Source organism: Euprymna scolopes, chromosome 23 (assembly GCF_053919585.1).
Source record: "Euprymna scolopes isolate OS-2025 chromosome 23, ASM5391958v1, whole genome shotgun sequence".
Classification (NCBI taxonomy): Eukaryota; Metazoa; Mollusca; class Cephalopoda; order Sepiida; family Sepiolidae; genus Euprymna; species Euprymna scolopes.
The window spans coordinates 110,592,140-110,608,369 of NC_136504.1; positions in this window are offsets into that span (position 1 = coordinate 110,592,140).

The following is a 16,230-nucleotide window of genomic DNA, read 5'->3' on the forward strand; positions in this document are numbered from 1 at the left end:
ACTAGTTATTACATATATATAAAAGGCAAAATGTGTGTTAGTGTGTGCACATTTTTGTGTGTCTTGCAAAAGCACTAAGAGGGGGGGGCGTTCGGGTCACTCATTCTTACAACTTTTTATATGCTCCCTACGATCTACGAAAGGAAGTTGCGTCTATCTTTTATTTGAGTTATTTTTACATGGTATTTTCGCGATATCTTTTACACTTCGCGCGTTTTTTGGCTTTTCCGTATATAAGCTTAACTGAATCCGTAGCAAAGGCAGCTCCCTGTCATTTCAGATACGTCCAGAAAGCAAACAATTGCTATTCATTTGGATACTCACCTTTTTATGGGGAGCTGGTTTTCCGCAATATCTTGGGGAAACAAACAAATACACAGAAACTGGCTTGCAGCCAAAGTAAAGTTTCCCCTATGTGTGATGTTTGACCACGTTAAATTTACGCACCTGTCAGTTAATATTTTTAATCGTTAAATTAAAACGTTTTTTGGTTCCTGTCCCGTCGAGACCGAGCGGAAGGATGTCAGTTTTTTCACACTTTCATTGCCACCTTCGCGTCAAGCGTTCGGGTTCAAGCCTACCTGCCTACTAACTTTTTTTCTCAACACACACCTACAAACACCCGCGCATCGGCGAGCACTTCGGCTAGCCTATTATAAAAATCCTAAACGCGTGCGCGCGCGCGTGTGTGTGTATGTGTGTGTGTGTATTTGTATGTCTAGTAAAAACTTTTGTAATCCGCATCGAACAGGCAGAAAACTGGTACTATCTTAAAGGAGAATGTCTCGGATGCATAATATATGACAATTAGAAAAAAAATATTCATTCTGTGAGGGTCAACTGGACCATTTTTGGAAGGGAGACCGTTTTTCGCGTCTCTTTTTATGCAAAGCATGCACATGCGTTAAACTAAAACTATATTTAAAACTGAGCGTTTCACATTCTAGCCCGGCCATAGTGGCTCATTTTTTTTCTGTCGAACGGTCATTCTCTGCTATTTTGATTGAAAGAAAAGTTGTCTTGATTTATTTTTTAGGAGGGGCGGGGGCGTTCTAGCGCACGGGCAATGCCAGACACCCACCCGCTAGTATAAAATAAAATATAAAATTAAAAATCCGTTCTATTTTTGTACCGCTTCCCCCAAATAATAGTAATTTACAACCATAAGCTTTCACATATGGTTTTAAACAACTCACGGGGCAAACAATAATTAATGTCTTTTGGTTTTTTTGATTTTCTTTTAAGTGCTCCCGGGGAAACCATACGGGAAAGCAGTGCCAATAGATGGAAAGGGAACACATGGTTGAGCGAGGAATCCAGACTTAATTATTTTCTTGTAATGAGAAGAGGAAGCGCGTCATATTTACACAGGAAATTAGAATCGTCCGAGGTAAGTGGTGGGGATTGTGAGGATTTTCTTAACGGAACCTATGCCAATTGGGAGGTTGGCATTTTCATAAAATCAGGTCTGATAAGACAAGTGTTGGTTGGGAGAAGAGTTGATAAATGATGCTTAATCCACGTAACACGTAAGTGACTAGGTAGGTAACACGTGAGTAACTATGGTGTGCTGACGTTAAATGAGTACTGGATGGAAACGTTAGGGTAAAATCATTTTAATATAGTATTGTACAGAAACTAACACATTTTAGCTTCGGTCTCATAGTAGACTAAGAATTGAAAAGAACATGAACTCGCCCTTTACTTTGTAACCTCATTTATGTCCGTATTGTTACGTCCGTGACGTCACCCATCTGATCGTCTTCTGTCACCTGATCTCGAACGTTAATCATCCTCTCATGTGATCCCCAACGTTGTCTCGTTCGTGCTCCACATCTCTCTCGTGATCATTCTCTGTCTTCTTTATGTAGTCTTTTTTTTTTCTTTACCGGTGATGTCATTTTACATGCATTTGCATATAGCCGTCCGAACTCTGTTACATAAAAACCTTAACGCAATAATGCTGCCCTCGATGCAAAATTACGTTTTGCTTTTAATTTATTTTAAAGAAAATTATACACTATTCAGTAAACATAAACGAGGACTAAAACGTTATTAAAGGCTCTGATTGGTCGTGCATAGCTATCAGTTTAGCTTATGTAGCTGGTTTCCCGCTAGATCTAGTGATTTTGTTTGGAGTTTAGCAAGTAAAATTTGGATATAGCGGCTAAAATTTATATCTATAATATCTTTATTTCTCTCTCTTCCTTTCCTTCTTGTCCCTCACCTCTCTTCCCTCTCTTACAACTCGATCTATTAGTGAACGTCAAAGAAGCATTCGGATTGCTTTCGACTAATGTGCAGCTACTTTTTTTTAAATATTTCAAATAGTCTATGTTTATCTTCACTTAAATATAACATGCCACGACAAAGCGACCAGAAACAAGTTACTCATTACAACGTGGCCGTTACGCTATAACCGTCCGTTACATTTCAATTACTTGGACCCACACGTGGTCTGCTACCGTCGCAGGAATAAACAAACAACAAAGGACATAAAAATACGACTCAGCGTTTTTCTATTTTTGAATGAACACAAAAAGCATTTATTCCAGTAATTTCCGACAACGCATTTTACTGTTTCCTTCCTTTGCTTCACCACGTGCTGTCTTTTTCTTCTACCTTTTCTTTTCTCGCATTGACATTATCGCGCATGCGCCCTCTCGTCTCTCCGCTTTTCTGACCACGAGTTGGGAATAATTTTCCCTTTGACGAATTTGGTACCCCCTATATGGGGAGCGGCATACATATTATTTTTTTAAATACAATTATCTACTGACACGTGTTTCGTCAGTTATCCTGATAAGTCGTAGACGACGAAACACGTGTAAGTGGATAATTATATATTTTTTAAAATTATATGCATGTATACATATATATATTTTTTACTTCTGCGAATATATATATATATATATATATATATATATATATATATATATATATATATATGTATGTATAGTACATCTGTTTACACGAAAAGTTGTAAATTTAAAAAAGCTGAATATTAAAAAATGTAAAAATAATTAGAATCGCAATCGAAATGGGAATGGGAAAATTAGTAGATAATCGATAATTTTCTCGGAATCGAGAAGAATATTGAAACCGTCCTATCACTAATATAAGTATAAACGAAGCACACCATAGTGGCAGTGTAGAAATGATTTTGGTTTTGTTGATTTTTATAGTAATTTACTTAATTCCTGATGTAAAATAAGTGCATTTTTGTAAGATATGTTTATAAGTTGATGCTTTGTTATATCATTTTAGTCAAATAATTGATATCGTTTAAATATAATTATCGTGGATTTAATACTTGTTCTTCAAACGCTCAGAAAATGTATTTACATATTTAATAATATTGTTGCCCTCTATGGCAATTTAACCAAAGCTGTTCGGCCCTCTTCCTATAATCAGCGTAGCTTTTTGACCCTCACACTAACAAAGGTTGCCGACCCGTGGTCGAGAATATCAAAGTTTATGAACACTAGATTTTAATTAAAATTGGCATGTCATAGGTTATGCAAAGTTCAACGGGGTAAACCCTGAAAGGTCATAAAAAGAAGGTTTCCACGTCAATAAGAAAGAATCGCATTGGCACCGTAGGTAAGCAAAACCAAGAATAGATTTAGAGTATAAGTGTGAAGTGTTATAAGTTAGCTTAATTATGCTTAAACTAGCATGAGCCGTTTCCCGGCTTTGTCCGAAATACTTGCGAAAACAAAGAATCACAATCCTCAATCATAAATTGACAGGAAATTGCCTGAATTATTTTGTGGCTAAAAGTGCGAAGAATTTTTTTCACGATGTAGAAAATATAACGCATGAAAACAATAATTAAAATAAAAGATGCAGTTTATAAAAGAATAAAACTAAAAACCAAGGTGTAATATACGACACAAAAACAAACTGGAATCTTAGGAAAATTTCAATAATTTCAATAATCATAGGAGCTGCTGGGCTCGTGAAAAACTACTTTAAAAGTCTGCCTGGCAAGTATACCTGGTGATCCAAGTGCGCTTAAAAGATAATAAGATTCCTTAAAGTATCCTTCAGCTGAAGTCTTTAATATAGCTACTTAATGTCTGGTATCCGATAGGATGTTCCATCCACAGTAACAACAAAGAAAAATTAATTTCTTCAAGTGGAAAATAATATGCAGATTATTTGAGTGATTTTTTTCTTTTGTGTGTGTGTGTGTGTTACGAGATTCGGCATAATTGTAAAACCAAAATAAAAAAATAAATAAATCCTCTTTTTTTATGGAAAATACTTATTAACCAAAATTATCTTAGAAAAGAGTAAAACAATTCTAAATGCAAGATACACTCTTCATTCGTGTCACAGATTATTTGACAAAGATGAATTTGCGCTCTGTGACTTTTAGTTATTCCTTAAGAGAACGAGAGAGAGAGAGATAGAGAGAGAGAGAGAGAGGCAGAAAAGATGTGTGTGTGTGTTTGTGTGTGCATATGTGTGTGTATGTGTGTGTGAGAGAGAGAGAGAGAGAGAGAGAGAGAGACATTTGAGTAGACAACGCACTGGATGAATATGTCCTTTCTCTATTGAAAAAAAAAAAAAAAAAAAAAAAACCTTGTTTCCTCCAAGGTAGATCATCGTTCGTTTGATGTTTCCTGTTCCGCTTGTTTTACGAACTGGTGAAAGGTCAACGCTGATTGGCTCAAAAGAGCCGTATGTATATGCTCAAAGAGAAAGGCAGGATTAAGTGGGTCCAATCTTGCTTTTTGGATCAGTTGACTGGTTGGAGCTAAATGCCTCCATGATTGATTAGAGGAGTGGAGTATAAACATGGCGTGTTGAGCTGGTGTAAAGCATGCAACGGCACGTTGGGTCAGAGGTCAGAACATACACACACCCATACACACATACACATACACATTTTCTCTTTTATTCTCAATTTATTCCTATCTTTCTGTGTCTTGTCTTATTTATTTGCCTCTCTACAAGGGCAGAGTTAGACACAAGGTGGCTTTTTAATGTGGGGAAAATCCAGCTCCTCCGAAAGCGGGTACGCTTGATAGGAACAAAAATAGAAAAAAGTTGCGTCAGTCTAGAAGTATTTCTCCTTCAATAATCGAAGACAAAATGGTTCAGTGTAATATCAGAACAGATACTACACTTTGTTCATTTTTTTTCTCCTTTTTGTGTTGGTTTCTCTTTTCATTTTCATTTTGGCCTTTATTGTTTTCTACTTCGCCCTGTTCATATATTTCATATTTTTTCTGTCTTCTTCCCAGAATTTTTTTAAAATTACGTACAACAAATTAAGGCACGACAAATTTACGACAAAAGAGTACAAAGAAAAAGAAATGGATAAAGAAAGAAAGAGAAAGAGAGGGAAAGCGAGAGAAAGAGAACGAAAGAGTGAGAGAGAGGAGCAGAAAGCGAGAGATATATCCGTGTAATATTTAGGCACGTCATTCAAGCAACCTAAGATTCTTATGTCAAGAACCATCAGCTACCGATTTTTATTTACATGCACTGGCATGTGGTTCTATTATATTTGATAAAAAATAAATTTTTGGCTAAAAATCTTTGTAAAAGAATTTTAGACTGACAGATGGAGATTTAAGGCGAATTAAATGTATTAAAGTAGTTTTCTTGAATCATTTTTTGGTGTGTATATAAAAGAAATTTCGGTTCATAGGAGGCAGAAAATGAAGACCTCTTACAGAGAAACTCAAACTGAAGCAATTTAAATGTGATGCTGGAACCAGCTACGCAGTTTCACTTTTATTAATTAAATGCATATATATATATATATATATATATATATATATATATATATATATATATATATATATATATATAAAGCTGAGTGTCTGTATGTGTGTGTGTCTGGTCACGAATAGGCTCCTATATGGTTGACTAAAAACTGATTAGATATAATGATAGAAGTATCGAGACACAGGAATAGGTATGTTTGATCTGGCATAATGATGATTCATTAAAATTGTGGGGTCTGTGTTCGCGCCTGGTCCACAAAGTATGGAAATAAAAAATTGAAAAATAAAAAAAAGACGTTTACAAGTGTTTTTGATATAGATGAACATAAGAATACTTTTATAAGTATGTTTTAACTTAAATAGGGATGGTATAATAAAATTGTGGGGTCTGCGTTTGCGCCTGGCCTCCATAGAATGGAAATAGGCAAAAACTTTAATAAATACTTTTCATATTTATCTGCGTAAGTATACGTTTATAATTATGTTTCAGTTTGAAGAAATATTGTATAATAAAATTATGGGATGTTCGTTCGCGCCTGACCTCCATAGAATGGAAATATGTCACAAAGTTTAACAAGGTTTTTTTAATATAGATCAACAGAATATTGTGATAAGTATTTCAGTGTGAACAGATATGGTATAATACATTATGAGCTTTATCTATTTTATGTTTATTTTCATCATATTTAGCTTTGGTTTTGATACCCCCGAATTTGAAGCTATCTCTTTACAACCTTTCCTTTTGATAACCTCTCATACTTTCATAAATCAGAGTCCATTTTCTGTAGGCTGTTTTTGAACCCAGTCAACAACGGGTACTTTTGCTAGTATATATATATATATATATATATATATATATATATATATTCATATATATATATATATATATATATATGAATATATATATATAAATATATATATATATATATAAATATATGTATACGTTTAAAAATAAAACAACTATTTTTAACTTAAAAGTAAGTTTTCTTATAAAATATTTTCTTATAAAATAAAATTTATAAAATATATTTCCACCGATATTCCGTTTATGTGTAACTTTACTGCCTGTGCTATATATTGTTTATATCATGACAGCTTTACAACAGACCTAAAAGGTCGATCCCAATTCCTTTTTTGCGTTTCCAGAGGCAGAGCCGCGGTTAGACGCAAGACTAAGGGGAAAAGGATGGGGTGCGTCAAGGTTATATCAAAATTATATTCATCCTAAGACTAGGAAAGGACTTTCTATTTTTTTTGCAAATAGTATTAACAAAAACCAACTGCAATAAACAAAACCACAGCAGGAATAATTTGTCGCGCCTAAATTTTCTTTACCTAAATTTTACACAATTAAAGAATCGACAGGAGCAGCTGTGCCATATATATTTGTCGTGCTTTAGTTTGTCGTATATAAAGAGTTTTCAGTGAATAAAATGTTAACGATTCGAAATAATCATTCTTTCTCGACTCCTTGCAAACGGATCTTTCTACAGACCTAGATTACACACATTTGGATGTTTAATTGTATCTATTAGGCAACATTAAAAATCAAACTTCTGCTCATGCGAACGTTGACGCTTATGATCACTTCGTCTTGAAAATACTTGGCCATTCCATATCTGTTCATCTGCATTTTAAATCCTTAATTTCTAATTTAATTCTGTTAATTTTTTTTTATTTCTTTTCCCCATTTTATGAGCTATTGCAGTATTTCTTTTTAATTTGTGACTAGTTTTTATTAAATGCTGTTTTAATTTATGCGAGTACCAGCAAATTCATAGTTTCGCTGTAGTATTCATTCGGTAATATTTTTCCTCTGATGAGAAAAAAAAACCGTATTTCTTTAAACTCCGGGATCTAAAAAATTATAATATTTCTCATTTGAGTATCTTCTCGAACAATATATCTATGTAAAGTATAGTTTACATTCTTAATCTGTGTTCTTCTCTCAGTCTAGTGTTTCCTTTTTAAAATTAAATATGTTTTTAACTCTTTTTCAAAGTGTTTTTTTAACATGTTTTATTAACTACTTGTTCTTATTATAACTCTATCTCCTATTTGGTTTTATCGAGGTTTTACTTCTGGTCGAGATTACTTTATAAATATTAATTCTTAATATTTATAATTTACTTTATTTTTGCCATCTTGGATCATTTTGGTAAACTTAACCGCAATTCTTCTTATATATATATATATATATATATATATATATATATATATATATATATATATATATATAAATATATATATATGTATATATATATATATATATATATATATATATATATATATATATATATCAGTTATCGAAGATAATTCTTGGTCTGAAAACGTCATCTCCCCAATACGGGTGATTACAGAAACATGTATGCACATGTGTAGGTATCAATGTTTGTATAAATAAATTAAATGTACCTGCTCTGTTTACTCATTGAGTAGACACATGTTGTTTCATTGGATGTACTTCTAGGAAACTCAACTCTACTGCAATAATATATATATATATATATATATACACGTATATATGCATATATATGTGTATATGTATATATATGTATATATATACATATAATTAACATATATATATATATATATAATTGACAAAAGTCTATATTCCAAATTTCAAATTGTCGTCTATCTTTCCCTTTATTTCTTTCACATGTTTTAATATTCAACTGATTTGTAGCACAGAGTCATTCACGTAATTATTATGTCAAGTTTGGAAAAGATGGTGTAACTAAAAAACAAACAAAATTGCAACTTCACTTTCGATTTCCGGATTTTGTAATCCTGCCCACATTCTAGATTTTCTTTTCATGAGTTCCTTTTCTTCTGACGAGTAAGGGGGGAAAACTCAACAATTGACATAATAATCACTTTAATGATTCTGTGGTAGAAAACATATCTAGAATTAACATTTAAACATGCCGAAAGAAGTAAACGGTAAGATGGGCGGCATCTTGGAATTTGGAATATAGACTTTTTGTCTTTTATTTGTTTAAGCTCTCTAGTTACATCAAGCTTTATAAATTAAAGGATTGGTAGAAACAAAAAGTCAAATAAAGTTGAATGAGAATATTTTCCCCATAAACACCCCCCACACACATACACCACTATATATATATATATATGTATATATATATATCTATATATATATAGTGAATTTAACAAAATGTATATATATATATATATAGTGAATTTAACAAAATTTGACAAAAGTCTGTATTCCAAACTTTATGATGTTGACCATCTTATAATTTATTTCTTCAATTCAATTGAAATTTACAATTTTTGACAGTATCGGTTTTGTAGCAAAATCAATCACCTAATTATTATATCATGTATATATATATATATATATATATATATATATATATATATACATATACATATATATATACATATATATATAACTGACACAGACGTTTGTGATTCATTCACTATATTACTTTGTAATTACATTGAACTTCTTAAATAAGGATTGGTATATATTATAAGGAAATAAAATATATTTCCACAGATATTCCGTTTATGTGTAACTTTACTGCCTGTGCTATATATCGTTTATATCATGACAGCTTTACCACAGACCTAAAAGGTCGGTCCCAATTCCTTTTTTGCGTTTCCAGAGGCAGAGCCGCGGTTAGACGCAAGGCTAAGGGGAAAAGGATGGGGTGCGTCAAGGTTATATCAACAGTTTTGTTTGGCGAGCTTTTACTAAGGAGACATTTGGCAGATTGCTATAATCGTTTTTGCCGCACAGGGTTGAAATGAATAGATGTTTAGTTGTGGGAGCGGCAATAGGGGGGTGGAACTTTTTTTTCTATTTTTTTTTAAGACTCAACCTCTGATAAAATAAGCTACCCAGTCAAAAGGAAGAGACTTGTAGGGAGTAGTTGCTAAATAGAACAGTGTTAATTTAATGTGTATATACTAGACGCTTTGATTAACACACGCATTGCAATTACGAGGCAGTAGGGGAGAACCTGACTGCTTGCTAGACACTATCCTATCTAATGTCTCTTTGTACAAGGGGTTTTTCAAGAGAAGCTGGCATGAGGAAATAAACACTGACTAAATATTCAAAATCACATAGTATTACCAGCCCATATATGATAGCTTCTTTATGGCAAACCCATACTGGCTTTTAATGGTGCACTTTATCAAAGTTATGTTATATTAATTGAAATTTCGTCCTGGAACACAGTAAGTCCCAAAGACTACAAGAAATACATAACACGAAAGGAGTTGTGTTTGAAGGCTATATCACTGCGGTTCGTGGGAATCACCGTACACATTAGTTAATAAATAAAGAAAAGTATAAATGTTAGAAGGAATTATCAATACTTTTAAATTATATCACGTTTACTTACCAAAATAATATATCGTAGAAGATGGTAGGTGTTGATGTCTCTCATTATCGAGAGTAAGTGAAAATAAAAAGAAACGTATACGACTGTTCAGTGAGGCTTTGAAATGATTAATTGGAGAGAGGGTAATTATGTTCTCAACTTCTAACTCAGTGGTTGAGATGTAAAGAAATTAATTGGAACATTTGAATATCGATGTATCGCATCTAAAGATACAATTTTAGTCCCTTAAAGGCCTTGATGTTGGAGAAAGTCAACTGAAATAAAATGAAACAAAAAGGCAGCGTAGAAAAACAACAACTCAGCACTAATTAAAGCAAGAGTTGCATAATCTCAACACCGCTTTTCCTGATTAAGCGATTTTTTTATATATCATATATATATCTCACTGCTGATGCTATTCTCTATCTATATAAGAGCCAAGTACGTCCAAGGATGGAATACTGTTGCCACATCTGGGCAGGAGCTGCTAGAAAGGACTTGGCCTGCCTTGATAGAGTTCAAAATAGACTTCGTAGCCTCGTAGGAGATGTCCTTTTCTCTTCCTTGCAACCTCTATCTCACAGAAGAGATGTTGCGTGTTTGTCTCTGATGTATCGTTATTTTCATGGAAAGTGTTCGACTGAGCTTCAATCTATGGTCCCTCCTCGCCAAACTTTCACAAGAAACACTCGTGTAGCTGTACACACTATCAATAATTCCCCCCACTCTTTATCTGTACCTAAACCTAAACGTAGATTCCATGAACAAAGCTTCTTTCTTAGAACTGCACGCCTGTGGAATTGTCTTCCGTTTTCCTGCTTTCCTGCTGACTACAATATGGTTGTGTTCAAGTCTAACGTAAATAAGTTCTTGATGAGCCGTTCCATATAAGTTATCAAATTTACCAAATGTTCATTACTAATGATTACTATATTGTCCAATTTCTACTGTACACTCTTTAACCCATATCTTTGAGTGGCCTCTTGGCCTTGATAATGTGGTGATGCCTATGTAAAAAAACAAAAAAAAAAGTAGCGTTCTATTGTGATTGATCAGTACCAAATTTCTGGCCTCGGAAAATTTAGGTCACCTGATACTCTTTTGACAGCGTAAGCTTAAAAACTGTACCTCTATCTGAAATTTCCGAGCGCTATTTCATCAATATATTATTTTGGCTTTATAATTCAACTTAACAGTGGGAAAAGAAGTAGACCTTTTGATAACACACCAACCACCCTCTAACCCGAAACATACGATGTTTTAGGTTTAGAAAGTAGACAATATTTCATACGTATAAGCCGCATAAAATCTAAGATTTTTCTGATTCTTTCTCTTCTGATTTTGAGAACGTGGTGCAATGGGGAAAAGGTGACTGGTTAATTTAAATGCATCGAAAACGAAGCTTCTCTCCTTTCATTATAATCGCTCTGACCCCTATAACATCTCAATTGAAATGAATGGGTCTGGTCTTGAGGAAACTCCATGTCAAGCTCCTGGTACTGACCTTCACTCCTGATCTGAAATGGAACATATACATTAAATATATTACCAAGATCGCTGGAAAAATTGTTAGATCACTGTACCGTTCCAGTAGGTATCTCACTGCCGATGCAATCCTCAATCTGTATGAGAGGTACGGTCTAAAACGGAGTACTATTACCACATCTGAGCAGGAGCTGCTCGGCGCGCCGTATCCAGCCTTGTTAGAGTTGAAAACCGTTTTCGAGATTTAGTAGGTGACACCCTTTTCTCTTACCTGCAACCTTAATCCCACTGAAGAGATTTTGCGAGTCTATCTCTGCTCTAGCACCATTTTCATGGTAAGAGCTAAAGTGAAATCTAATCCATGCTAAACTTTCACAAAAAACACTCGACCAGCTACAACCTCTATATATGATTTCCGCCACTCTCTATCTCTGCCTAAATCTAAACGCAGATTCCATGAACAAAGCTTATTTCCCAGAACTGCCCGCCTGTGGAACACTTTTCCGTTGGCCTTCTTCCTAGTTGAATACAACATAGTAACCATCAAATCCAATGTAAACAAATTCTTGCTGAGCCGTATCCACGAATAATCAAATTCTACCAAATCTATACCATTAATGATTTCTACACCAATGCATTACATTCATTAATCCTTATCCTCGAGTAGCCTTCGGGCCTTGATTCGTTGTGACTCCAAAGTAAAAAAAATATTTTATAAGTATATGGACGGAGTGAATGTGGTATTTTGGTGATACTGGCTAGTGAAGAATAGGCATAGTGTTTTTTTTAAGTCAAATGAAGTTGGACGTCATGCGTCAATTATTTATTATAGCTTTTCTTATGATTTGAAATTTTTATCCAGCAAAGTGTAGTATCTGTCCTTATACTGGATGTCATCTGTTCTGTTTTTGTTCATTTATAACTCTTCATTGACTGAGGCAATTTAATATTTTTCCAAGACTTTATTACCTCGTTTTACGTAATAGGATTTTTCCGCTTTAAACGATCTTATGTAATGTAGTCGTTAAATATCAACACTTGGGGCCCACACGTTGTCTGCAGACAGTCACAAGAACACAAAGACAAAAAAAGAATTCTACTAATTTTTTTTCAGTTTAAACAACAGACATTTATTTTCAGGTACTTTCCAGATTAACGTTGTGTCACTTATTCAAAAGTCTTCTCGTACTTCAATGTGCTTAAAAAGATTTTAGCGTTTCGAAAACGTGGTACTCTGTCTTTTTTCCGACCATGTTTAGGACACGCCTTTCCCTGTTGCTCTCAGAGCACGTATGTAACACGTCTATTTCTGCTCTTCTCGAGCCAAGTTTTTTTTTATATTCATAATCTTTTTCTTTCATTCTTCTTCGCTATGGTGTCACCTCGCACACCGCTTGGTTATTTGCATTGGTTATTTGCATATTTTGGCCGTGGTACAGCTGTTGCTGCTTCTGGCATACGCGCGTCCACGCATCGTTACACTCGTCTAATTTTTCACTCGCGGGGAGACACATCAATAGCGACTATTTGTTTACTAAATATGCTCTCAGGAAACATATTAATTTAAAAGTAAAATTTATCTGAAATATACACATATATTAAAGACATGAAACAGATCCCCCAGGAAATGAATTGCTCTAAAATTAAACAATTAAAACCCTGGTTTTCAACACTTTGTATTATTGAGTTTGTGTAATGATTTAAAATGGGTTGTAATGCATAAATTGAAACGAACACAATTATGTTTTTTTTTGTTTTTTTTACATGGGGGTCACCACTTATCAAGGCCCGAAAGTCACTCAGGGATAAAGGTTATTGCGTGTACAATAATCAATGAGATAGTATTGTAGTAATCATTAGTATTGGGGGGGTTGATTGAGTGTCTTACTTAAGGGGGCGGTTTGTCAGGAGTTTGTTTATGTTGGACTTGAAGACGTCCAAGTTGTAATCAGGTGGGAAACAGGCAAGCGGCAGAGAGTTCCACTGGCGTGAAGTTCTAAGAAAGAAGCTTTGTTCATGGAATCTACGTTTGGATTTAGGCACAGATAAAGAGTGGGGAAAATTATTGACAGTAGTTTCAGCCAGACGGGTGTTTCTCGTGAAAGATTGACGAGCGGGGACGAGACATTGGAGCTCAGACGAGCACTTGCCATGGAAATAACGATAAAACAAAGACAGGCTCGCAAGGTCTCTTCAGCGGGAAAGAGGCGACAGGGAAGAGAAAAAAGGCACCCCCACCAAATCACGAAGTCTATTTTGTACTCTGTCAAGGCAGGATAGCCTGTTTGTAGAGTGGGGAAAATTATTGACAGTAGTTTTAGCCAGGCGGGTGTTTCTCGTGATTTTTTTATTTAGAAAACGAAACACTTATCCCTATAACCAGGGCACTGGGTGCATGTGATATATTTTAGAAATCAAGAGGAGATACTTCAAAAGATAAAAATTACATATGCTAAGATAAAAACAGGTGTAAAAACCTAAAAACTCGACGACGTTTCGCTCGTTTTGTGCAGGCTTTTTCAAGAGTAAAAATGTCAAAAAGACACGGCGTTTGTTGAAATCCGCTCTCGTCTCTCACTACTCCAATGTAATCAAACAAAGGAAAGGATTTTTCAATATTTCTCTGCACTCATGTAAAATAATTATCCATGAAAATAAATTAAACACCGATTAATTCTTCCCTTTTTTGGCACATATTGTGCGTGCACATGTAAATATGTATAACAAACTGTCCCCCTCCTGCCTTTCTCTCTATATAATCTTAATTAATCTTCTCGTCAGTGAGCATTTTACATTTTTATTCTTGAAAAAGCCTGGACTAAACGAGCGAAACGTCGTCGAGTTTTAAGGTCTTTTCACCAGCGTTTTTATCCTATCGTTGGATTAAAAAAAAATTATTTTAATCATATTATGGCAAATCTACAGGCTTTAGATCATTCTTGTAATGACCTGCACCCTTTTGATTGCTGTGAAATGCCGGTTCTCTGCAGTTATCGGAGGCCAGCCCTCCCAGGCTTTGTCTTCTAGTTATGAAAAGGGATTGGTTTATTCCTAATCGCCTGAGGTGCCCCGCTGAGAATACCGACTGGGTAGCAAAGGCATCTTTTGAAGGATCAGAGTGCGCTTCCTTTATTTTTTTGTGCAGATAAAAATAAACTATCCGTCTGTGGAACAAAATACAACAGGGCTGCATCCCAACTGACTGAAACATGTTTGTTTTCAAGTCAAATGTTAACAAATTCTAATAAATCCATGTAGTTATATAAATTGTTTGTTAATAGCAAAGTTTTGGTTTCTTTTGTAACCATCTTTTTTCTGATAAGTTATTTTTACATGGGCATAATCACTTATCAAGACCCATAGACACCCCGAGGATAAGGGTTAAGAGTGTACAGTAGTCAATTGGACAATATAATAATCATTAGTAATGGGAATTCGGTAAATTTGTTAACAAGTGGAACGGTTCATGAAGAACTTGTTTACGTTGGACTTGAAGACAACCATACTGTAGTCAGCTGGAAAGCAGGAAAACGGAAGACATATCCACAGGCGTGCAGTTCTAAGAAAGAAGCTTTGTTAATGGAATCTACGTTTAGGTTTAGGCACAGATAAAGAGTGGGGGCAAATATTGATAGTGTTTTCAGCTAGACGAGTATTTCTTGTGAAAGTTTGACGAGGGGGATACCATAGATTGAAGCTCAGTCGAACATTTTCCATGAAAATAACGATAAAGCAGAGACAAACTCGCAGCATCACTTCTCTGAGAAAGAGGTTACAGCGAAAAACTTTGCTGCTATAAATATGAAGTAAAAAATACCCAAACCAAACATTGATAGTAATATACCGCGAAAGTAAAATCAATCCGCACGAGTTCAAATATCCACGATTTGATTAAGAGGTCTCACCTCGAAATATATTAGAAAACAAAATTACGCACATTACAGCACTTTGTAGAAATTATGACTAAACAAGTAATACTTAATAAAAAAAAAACAGGAATTATATTAAACACAATTCATTCTTGGAGCATTTCTTAAACAACCCCACCATAACGAAAAGAAAATTACACCAAATAAATGTTACCAAAGGCAAGACAAATTGCTCTTACACCTACCTGGATAAATACATTTTTGTGTTTTAATTTATTTTAAAGCATGTTTTAGTGAAATACACAACTAGTGTTAACTCTTAAGTAAGATCGAGAAAAACTAAATGACATTAGACGGTGATCTGAGGAGTCTCGCTAATCTATTAAAACTCACAAAGTAAACAAAAGTACTGGTAATCAAACTATATAGTTCGGTACATCATTCAATTCCTGCATGATTGGTGAAAGTTATTCGCTGTATATATGTTTACTTTTCGAGTTTTTAGCTATTATCGAGACTCAAGATAACTATACCGAGAACACAGTTTTTTTCGCTCTAACTCAACAGAAGTGATACGGCGTTTGTTTTGAAGCTTTAAAATAAGTTAAAACACAAATCACTTATCCAGGTAGGTAGAAGAGTAAAAATTCTTGTCTTTGGTAACATTTATTTGTGGTATATTTGTTTTTCCATCTTTGTGTTTTGTTGGCTTGCGTAAACAGGTGCCCCGTTTTTTCCCTTTTTTTAAACAGCTGATTTTCCAGAACTACTCGCCTAGTA